The sequence below is a fragment of the Anomalospiza imberbis genome, chromosome 3 (assembly GCF_031753505.1).
Source record: "Anomalospiza imberbis isolate Cuckoo-Finch-1a 21T00152 chromosome 3, ASM3175350v1, whole genome shotgun sequence".
Lineage (NCBI taxonomy): Eukaryota > Metazoa > Chordata > Aves > Passeriformes > Viduidae > Anomalospiza > Anomalospiza imberbis.
Genome location: NC_089683.1, coordinates 20,537,673 through 20,547,271, shown reverse-complemented (window position 1 = coordinate 20,547,271; position 9,599 = coordinate 20,537,673). Strand labels below are relative to the sequence as shown.

The window sequence follows — 9,599 nt, the reverse complement described above, 5'->3', positions numbered from 1 at the left end:
CACTCCTTTAACTAGGTTTTGAACCAACTGAAGTGAATCTTTCTCTTGTGAAATTTAACTGGACAACAAAATATCTTTTTAATACTGATCTCAAAGGCATGAGAGAGAAACCAAGACCTAATCTGATAAAATACCTCTTTAGATTACATTGATATTTCTACACTGCACATACACAGTTTTTTTCCCTCTCTCTTCTTTATGAAGTTATTTTGAATTAAAATACACCACTGCTAAAGTCAGGGAAAACTTTATCAATGACATCAATGAGGTCAAGGTATCAGCCACTTGGTCTAAGCACAGGAAAAAAACCTCAAAAACTCCATCTTGCATCATTAGCCTGTGCGTGGGAACTTTCTTTTTCATGCTAAAGAAAATTAATAAGAAAATTAATAAGGAAGGCAAATACTCCAGGCAAATTTAGGCAAATGCCACTGACTCCTGCATACTTTATTAGAAAACTAATTAATAATCAAAACTGAGTAATAACTTTTGTAGAAATATTTATAGCTCTCTTCCTGACTCTCATTATCCAAGACTACAGCAGTGTCCCAAGCATGTCACACCAGCCTTGATTATATAGAAGCATTCAGGAAAATGATGTGAACCACCTACAGGTGTGACTTGGAAGCGTATTAGTAAAACTGCCTTGAATCCTGTGTGGACACAGCTTCAGAATAAAAGCACCTTTAATTTTGCATATATCAGAAGCAAAGTAAAGAAACTGAAATCAAGGTCAAATCAACAGTAAAACTATATATGCAAGGAGTAAATAGAATTCAATCCACATTCTAAATACTTCCAAAGTAGAGTAAGTAAAATTCTTAATTGCAAATTTTTTTGTTCTGAATAAGAGATTCATGTGCAGTTTTGTTGAGATGACAATACCTTGCATTTAAATAATTTTAAATTTTCAACTTTCATGAATAACAAGTCTTTTTCTACAGAATTCCCTGGAAAATACATGGTCATAATTTCATGAGCCATAGCTCTAACTCCATCTGTTAGGCATTTGGGACAGTTTTGTTGCTTAGCCAGCATTTGTACTTTTTCCTATGCCATTTCTTCTTTTAATTTTCTCAGTGCCTTTGATTGCATTATCCATAGTATGGTTCTATCTATATATAATTGTATATTTCCTTACAATAGAAACCAAGTACATTTCTCCGACTCTGGACTCCACTGGCATTCTCATAGTCACAGATTATAGATTGCCAAACATTTAAAAGGGCAGGAGATTATGTGTCTGTATCATATAATAACAATAACACTTGAGATGCTTAATGGGCTGTTTGGACTTGACCTTTATCCTTTGCCAGCAAGAAAAAGTTGAATTACTGTAGATTCCATCATCCCCTGAAGATCTATGCTTGAGCAAAAGCACACCTGAATGCTGGTCACCCTGGCTGTGGGCCAAGATGGGTGGAAACTAAGGGGCTGCTCACATGGGCACAGAGCTGTCCGGCAGTGACATACAGGGGACTTTTTGCAGTGGATGCCACTATTCCACCAATAGGAATATGACCAGGTGACCCACATAATGTTTCCCATCACGTTATTAACATTCCTAACTTCTCCTGCATAAAAACAAAATTTTCTGTGTGGTTTTCTTTCTCATTACATTTAAAAATAATAATAAAAAAAAGAAAAATAAACAAATTTTATGGAGAAAAGTTGAATCCATAGTGAAAACTCATGGAATAGAATTCCATCAGGCTTTTTAAAACCAGAGATGCTGATATATTCTCTAGAACAGGAAGCTGATGCTGGCAGGACATGCCATGAGAAGTACCACACTGGACTTACTCTATGCCTTGTTTCTTTTCTTAAACATCATTATCAGAGACAGGATGCTGAGGCAAATGGACTTTTGGCCTGATTCAGCCATACTGAAATAAATATCCCTTTACTGTTCCAGAAGGATGTTTGTCTTTTAGCAGTATTGCCTCTCATTCCCTGGTTTGCATCTCTTCTGTATTCCTCACAAACCTCACTATTGCTACAGCTGCATGATAAACAGCCTTACACCTTCCCTTCTCTCCAGCATGAGGATATTCACACTTTTTCTCTGCAGACAGAAGCATAGTGTTTAGGTGTCTTCCCAAATTATATAAGGCAATGACTACCTGCCTCTGATTTGTGCTAGCAGTGGAGAAAATAAAAAGTCTTTCTCAGATGTGAAGTTTTCATATTACATTGATCAATGCAAAGCAATAGAAAACAAAACCACAGTGGGACAATTGCTTTGAGGGAACAGGGCATTGTGGAACTAGAAAATTGTTAAGAAAAATATAAATGAGGCAACATCTCTTTCTATTCTTCTGTAGGCTTGATAAAAGCTTCTGTGGCCTTGGGAAGGGTGTATCACTTGGATGAGAATATTTCGAGGTTTTGATCACTTAAAAAAATGTATTTGTAGATACACAATCCATGACTACTTGGTGACAGTTCTGCAACAGTGCTTGTTAGTGTAGATGTGGAATTGGCAAAGAAAGTGGGCTAGTGGATAAACAGCAAGAACGTGAAATCAGGATGTTGCTGCTTGTTTAGTAAAATATCTGACAGTGCTTGCTAGGAAATCTGTGTATTTTGGCTTCAAGCATAGGTAGTGCTTTATTATTAATCATGATTTGTTGTTTTATTCCAGTAATAGCAAACTTTGTAAAAGAGGCAAAAAAAAAGTAAGCTGGAGTTTTCAGCTATGAAGATTTTTTTTTTCTTGACTAATATGTTGTCAGGATTAATTCACTAATATGTAAGTAAGTACTTTCAGATCATTGCACTGAAGTCACACTAAAAAATAAGTATGTAATTTGTTTTCTCACATCTGAAGCCCATTATTAGTACAACAAATAAAGAACATTTTAAATGTCAGGGAAGAATAGAAATTACAAATAAACAAAATTCTGTCTTAAATCATACATGACATATAAAAAAGCAAGCTAGATCACTGCAGAACAGTATTTCATTTTTGCCTAGATTAAAGAGTATTTATTCTTCCAACACATTTTCATTAATGACTACTTGAGATGTTTATAACACAATGGGCAGTAAACACAAGACCTATTCATCAGTCTCCTCCTGGTTACAGCCAAAGTGGCCTTTCACGCCGCCATGAGACATAAACTCAGTGAGGGTATCCTGCCAACTGCATCATCTGCTTCCAGTCCCTCGTCTTCTCATGCTGACAAAGAGAGCTCTGCTGCTGGTGGGCAGCAACCATGGCTTCCCTGGACACATTCCAGGAGTGACTGATGATGTTGGGGGCTGCCCTCCTCCAGTGCCTATCAATCTACTTTTAAGTCTGACACACTCACACATTTTCCTTTTAATCTTTTTTTGACCTCTGGAATCACTTCTCATTCTCATATTTCTTTTTTTCCTCCAGCCCCTTCTGTTCAAAAGGCTTGAAGGGTTGGTTATGGTTGGGCTAGCACCTGGCTCTAAAAGGGAGAAAGACAGCTAACATGGTTTAAACAGGACTTAATTTAAAAAAATTTTTGCTCCTTTCTGCAGGGTCTAGTAAGAGCTTATGTGCTCACTGCATCACTGAGAAAAACTTGAGGAATAATTGGTCCCAGGAGAGTCATATGCTGGTGCCTTGAGATTCCCCCTTCACACTGAGTAGTTTCCTTTGTTATCTTCCCACTGCTGATGTTAACCAACAGAATAAGCACTGAACTGGAATGTTTCTACCATATTTTTCTTTGCCAATTTCTTTTTGCTGTCTGTCTTTTTGGAGATTTGTTTTGTGACTAATGGCCTCACGATGCTCTGAGTAAGTAGAGAAGTTGGAAATGAGCCTTGAGCTCTTCAGTGTCCTTGTGCTGTAATTTTGGATCAAAACTACAGGTAAGAATTGGATCTCCAAAGAAAACTGAGGCCATGTCTGCTATAGCCCGGCAGACTCCTGCAGTCCAGAGATGTCACTCAGGGTCAGAGCTGCTGCTCTTGTTGATAGCTGTGTGGGGGAGAAACAGTCCCCCTTTCCCCCCAGCACACCTTCTTTCCTTCAGATAATTGTGGAACTACAAAACAAAGGCCCCACCTGGAGATCTTTGCCTGTTTGGAGTGCTGGTATATCCATGAAAACATCTCAGGCTGAGATCATCAGTTCACCAGGCAGAGAAGGCCTGAATCTGCAATCAAAATTTTACTGTTGACTTAAATAAAACGCTGGGAAGGTTTCATTTGGTTTAGCTCTCTGCAAAACAGATCACTGAGTAGTCTAGAAGATGATACATATTTGATTACATTTGCTGTTCTTAAGTGAGTCTGGCCAAACTCATGAGAGTATTCTCATGATTTGAACTACATACTCTGTGGCTTAAATATTCAAAAGTTAATCTATCAATTGCTCATTTTTGTTAGATTTTGGTAATTAAAGTTTTAACTGCACTAGATTTCTTGAAAAAGTTTGTGACCAACATAATATAAAATACAGCATACCTCAAAGAACAGAGAAGTTGAGCCACTTTGGATTATGACATTTGCTTTCTGCAGACTATGAAATCTTAGTACTTGCAATCTTCTGAGTACACTTCTATCCAGTGTACATATTGCAGAGAACAGCACTGTTTCAGGTCATTTTATTTTAACTCTTCTCTGTCTAGGAAAAGTTTTTGAAAAGACTTATAAAAAAGAAAAGGGATGTAAGATCAGAGAGGTTAGGTAGTGGTGTGCTTTGTATAATATTCTATTTCCCATAGAGATCATTGCCAATTTGATGTACATTACAGCAAGAAATCCTGTAGTGGAAAATAACAGAATATATTTTCATTTTATTAAAATCTAGCTTGTGAAAATTAGCATAACACTTGAAATCTGAGCCTTATCCTATTAGTTTTTTGGGGCTTACTTGTGCTACCTGATGCTCTTGTTATCCTCATGAAGTTCCTTTTTCTTGAATACATCTTCAATGTCATTCTTCAGAAATGAATTTGCACAGTGTGCAATTACACCGTTGAAAAACATCTATTTCCTTTTTCAGTTATAAATGCATTATCTTTTGTCTAAATGGATGCTTCCTTGTTTATATCTGATGAGAAAAAGCTAGTTCTATCCACCTTTCCAGTCTTTTTCTGTGTACATTTATTCCATTTCCTTGTATTTATTTCTGGTTTAAAGCACAGTGTTCATCCATCTTCATAACAGTATTTTTCCATGTATGAGTGTCTTTGTCATCAGTTCTGGCCTTCTTCTATTTTTGCTATGTCATCCCTGGGGACATAAAATCTCTATAATAAATTGTAATGACAAAGTATAAATTAATTTAGCATGGATTTGCACACAATCATCTGCTTCCTTTAGGACTCTTGGTATTTCTTGAACTGACTTACAGTTGATTCAAGCAGCTGTCAGCTTTTAAAATAAGTGTATTTTCTAAAAGTATTTTGCTTTTCTCTCTTACACATTTTCTTTGGACAAAGATCTACATTGACTAATTTACATGCCAAACCACAAACAGCTTTCCTATACATGCCAGTATTTCAAATCAAAGTGGGTTTGTTATCAATGAGAATTGAGTTTGGATAGAGACACAATATTTCCTTTCCCTTGTAGGGTCGGACCTCACCTTTCTATTGGTAGGCCCTGAGAGTTTAGAAAGGAAGGTTAGACCATCTTGGGGTGTTTTCTGGTTTCTAAACCAGCTATGTTTAGGTTTTGTTTTAAATGAGAATTATACTAAAATCCCAAAAGAGTAGAATGTAACATTTTTCAAATTGTTGAGAACAGCTTTTATGTAATAAATGTGACTTACACACCTATGTATATATAAATGAAATGTAAGTATTGCATTTGAACGAGCTTGGACTTTGTGATGACTTGCAGAACTCATGTACTGTAGTCATCCAGAAATCATATTCCTAAAAACTGTGTATTGTATCACACAATATGTATTTTCTTATACATATCACATATGTTTTAGCTTGAAGCTGGCTAGGGAACTGCTAGGAAGCATGGGGGAAAACATGAACAAGAAAGTTTTGCCCTGAACTCTGGTATTAGTAGTTGCTGAACCTTCCTCCCTTTCTGCAGTTCAAAAGATAGAGATAGCCCTGGCATTGCTTAATTTTGTGAACTTTGATACAGTTGTAGGTAGATGTCCACAGTAAACACTCCAGAAAGCCAAGATGAAAAAGGCAAAACAACACAGTGTTGCTCTCCACAAGTTAGAAAGGGGGAATAACTGAGATATGACATTTATGCATTTAAACTTTCATGAGATAAATTCCAGACTGGGATTCTGGCACTATCAGTGTCCAGGAGGTGAAGAGCACATAGGGATAGGAATCCAGAAGTAGATATACAGATACAGTGCCTATGTTGTATTCTGGCACAGTGCTATAAGGACAGTTTTTACCATGAAATGGCTAACAATGGGTCCCTGCAGGGGGAGAGAGGTGTCTCCCTAATGCTTGTGGTGCATGCCTAACACTGCTGTGAAGTGGCAAATCTCATCTTGCTAGCGTGGGCTTCAAGAGCCTGGCCAAGGTCTGAGCACCAAGTGCAGCTGAGAAGGTTGGCAGTGGTGGCAGCAGTGGTGGATGTGTCATCTCTAGCACAACATGGGTTTGTTTTTGCATCTTGCTTGGAACAGCAGCACTGCAGCCGTGTTCAGGCAGCCATAGCAAGGTTGGCAAAGGTCCTGCAGCCTGGAGTCACTGACGTATGCTAAAGCCACTAAGTGTCATGGAGTTACGTGGTATGATACAGAGCTTACTTACTGCTCTTCACTTTTCTCATTTTTGCTCTCTGTCTCCTGAGAGCCTGGTTTAGGCCAGCAAAAGAACTCCATCCTCTTCTCTCCTGGGTCAAAGCCTGGAGTAAAAGAGGAAAGGAGAAACATATTTTTCAGCAGCATAATGTTTTGCCAGGTCATGAAGTGGCTGCTAAAACCATGTTGTCTGGCTTTGCTTTCGAAACAGCTCAGTACTCCTTGGGAGTCAGAGACAAAGGCTTCATTTTCTGTTACTTCTCTCACTTTTTTTTCCCCAGTTCTGTGCTCCCTTAAGGGAGACAGAAGCAGAGTTCAGAAGAGGAATCATCAATTTTTTCTCATAATGATATTTATAAAGATGTTTGTGGCATTTTAAACACCATGCAAGAAGTTTCTAACACAGGATTTCACAGCTTTCCCCTGAATACAACTTAGGGACACATGACAATATTATTTCTTAGAGGAAGAAACTTTGTATTTAAGTGTTTTGCATTCTTTTTCACCCTAGGCAGATCCAGTTGGCAGATGTCAGCTTCTTACTCTGGAAAAACAAATTTTATTAGTTGTATACAATTAATTTTAAAAGGATATAATGAATTTATAAGCCCAAATCTGTAGAACAGGTCAGCAGAAAATAATATTCTTCTCCAAAGAATATGAGATAACACTCAGTCATGCCCTGGGGTCTTGAAGATAAATAGAAAATGTGAACTGAAATTCTCACCTCTCTAAAGTCAAATGGATTGATTTTCAGTGACCAAAGTAAAGCCAAGTTTTCACACTGAAGTTCAAGATCTTAGGATAAAATCTTAGGGGAAAAAAAGTTAAAATTAATAAAAAATGAAGACCAAAGGCATGTAGTTAATTTTGTGTGTATTGGGAATGCTGTGTGAATTTCTTAGTGAGACCAAAACTGAGCAGAATCATAAGTATTTCCATGATTTAAGCCTAATGGTAGAGTTGGTGTTTCACACAGCAATAAGAAAAAATAGCATAAGGATGGTATTGGATTAAAATGGTAGGGTTATGTGGTGACAACTTACTTGATCTTTTCAAGGTCTGAATACAGAATTCAAATCAAATAAAACGGTTGTTTTCTACTTAGAGATACACAAACATGTACCAATATAACTTAGAAATACTTTTGTTTATAAATTTGAAGGAGTGAGAGGTTAAAGAACTAGTTATAAATTGACTTGGCCTTCTAGAGGAAATGCATGCTAAACCTGATCTGTCTTTAATAATGGAGAATGTGTTTTGTCTCCTACCCTCTTGAGATTCAGTTAATATTAATGCAAGCAAGATGTGAAAGGAAATTCTGTGCATCACTTTTCAGTAGCTTTTAGTCTCACAAGAGAAGGGATTGAAAATGAGATAAGACTTTGAAAACTTATTGCAAAACTAAAGGCTTTTAGAGTCCTTCAAACACTTGTTCACTTGCTTTATGCTCATTGATATAATTTTGTGAAGCTCACTTTCAAGATAGAGAGTTAAAACTGCACTGATGTAAATTCTGTGGTTGCAGGTCCAAGTGAAGTGAATGTATATTTTGTGGAGTCAGCAACAAATGATAGCTATCTACCTATAGTACAGCTTTCCTAAGTCATTACAGAAATCCTGAACAGTACAAAAGAGAATTTCTAGTTAAAAATATGATGCCTCTGAGGTTAGCTTACACAGGACATTTTATGACAGAAAAAGTCCTTTTCTCATTGATTTGCAAATCTAGAATCTGTGGGTGTCCTTCTGCCACTGATGGGAGCTGAAGGCAGTAGGCAGCACAGGAGCCTGCAGGAGCTGCCGTTCCTGCCCCGGGGTGAAGCCTTTTCCGGTTAAGCAGGAATCCAGGTGCACATTGCAGCCAAAAGCACCCTCAGCAAAGCACTGCTGCTCCCTGACTGCTGCCGCTCGCACCAAGGGATCAGGCAGTCACAGCAAGACTTGCAAGTCTGTCATGAGGGATCCTTGAGTGTTACAGCCTTTCACTAGTGAAATCACAGCAGCATTAAGCAAGAGAACAACCAAAACCGGTAGTTTTAGAGTAGTTTCCCAGTTCTTTGGACTTCTGACCCTAATTCACAGATCAAAATAATGGATAAAGGAGTGCTAGGTGGGGATTTTAATGGAAAAGTATCCTAGCAAATCTGTCTGCAAACTAAGAATCAATGAAAATACCAGCTGGTACCCAGGGCATTAAATGTGGATCATTCAGCCGTCAAACTGGGAGCTCCTGGCACTCACTGGGCTCCAGCTGGATGCACCAGGCTTTTCCACCCTGGCTGTAGGGCTCCATGGGTCAAGGGGAACAGGCCTGTGGTCCAGGCTGGGGTCTGGCTGTGCAGCTTGTCCTTCCTCACAGGCACCCCGGTGACCCGCGGGGGTACACGGGTGGGTGCACTGGCAGGCACACGGGTGGGTGCACTGGCAGGCACACGGGTGGGTACGCTGGTGAGTACACTGGCAGGCACACGGGTGGATAAACTGGCAGGCACACGGGCAGCGTACACGGGGGGTGCGCCAGGACCATCTGCAGAGCTGTCGGGCCATCTATGGCGCTCTGCGGGTGCCGCTCCTCTCGCTACCCAGACGGGTCCAGCTTCACCTCCGAGTGCCCGCGTTACCCTCACAGACATCCTGCTGCCTCCGCTGGCCCGGCAGCGCCACCCGCGCCCTCCACAGCATCGGCCGGCGCTCGGCGGGTCCTTATCCTCGGGACCCCCTCCCGTGCCTGCGGGAGGCTGCGGGGCGAGCGCGGCGGTGCTGCCGGCGGCTGTTGCCGCGGTGATGCCGGGCAGCCCCCTCTGCCCGTGCCCCCGCCCCGCAAACATGGCAGCAGCGGCGGCGGCGCGGCTGCCGCGGGCGAAGGCGGCTCCGGCGGGGA

General features: G+C 40.0%; 1 long non-coding RNA gene across 1 annotated transcript; it reads right to left on the bottom strand.

The window, feature by feature from the left end:
• Positions 1-2,960: 2,960 nt before the first annotated feature.
• On the bottom strand, positions 2,961-9,467 carry LOC137470355 (uncharacterized). Its single transcript, XR_010997014.1, has 2 exons — positions 9,340-9,467; positions 2,961-7,526 (listed from the first exon to the last, which is right to left on the bottom strand). It is a non-coding gene; the product is annotated as an uncharacterized lncRNA (long non-coding RNA).
• Between the last annotated feature and the right edge of the window lie 132 nt (positions 9,468-9,599).